The sequence below is a fragment of the Sapajus apella genome, unplaced genomic scaffold, assembly GCF_009761245.1.
Source record: "Sapajus apella isolate SASKATOON/1434 unplaced genomic scaffold, GSC_monkey_1.0 scaffold112, whole genome shotgun sequence".
Classification (NCBI taxonomy): domain Eukaryota; kingdom Metazoa; phylum Chordata; class Mammalia; order Primates; family Cebidae; genus Sapajus; species Sapajus apella.
The window spans coordinates 3114821-3115554 of NW_022437052.1; positions in this window are offsets into that span (position 1 = coordinate 3114821).

Sequence of the window (734 nt, forward strand, 5' to 3'; positions counted from 1 at the left end):
TGGGGGCTCTGTGTAGTGGGAGGACACGGGCTGGTGGGGGCTCTGTGTAGTGGGAGGACATAGGCTGGTGGGGGTTCTGTGCAGTGGGAGGTCACAGGCTGGTGGGGACTCTGCCATCAGCATAGGATGCTGGGTCTAGGGTCAGGGTCTGGGCAGGCAGCGCAGCCCCCACTACAGGCTTCTCCCTCCACTGAAAAGCCGCTGCCTGCCTAGTACCCAGGTCGGACCATGAACCCAGCCCTATCTCCCATACTTTCGACTTAGGTTCTGAACCCCAGGCTGTGGCACTTACAATGCAGGGTGGACATGACTTTCTGTAGGAAAGGGCCCTTGATTCCAATGGAATTCTTGCAGAAGTGGATGACTCCATCCCTTCCCCCAAGGAAAATAAAACCCCACCAGTCAGTCTAGGGAGAGGCAGAGAGAGCTCTTTCACTGACAGTCCGTGGAAATCTCAGGATGTCTGCAGATATGTTTTGGGGGTGACATCTGTAGGCCACCTGAGATTGTCGTCCCATGGTTGTGGGGGTGTTCTCTGGAAACAAGAAGACCCATAGAGATCCTCAAAATTCAGAAAGGGGGCCAGGTGCAGTGGTTCACACCTGTAATCCCAGCACTTTGGGAGGCCGAGGTGGGTGAATCACGAGGTCAGGAGTTCGAGACCACCCTGACCAACATAGTGAGTGCTCCTGGTAGTTAATTTCAGGTGTCAACTGACTGCATTCAAGAACTCT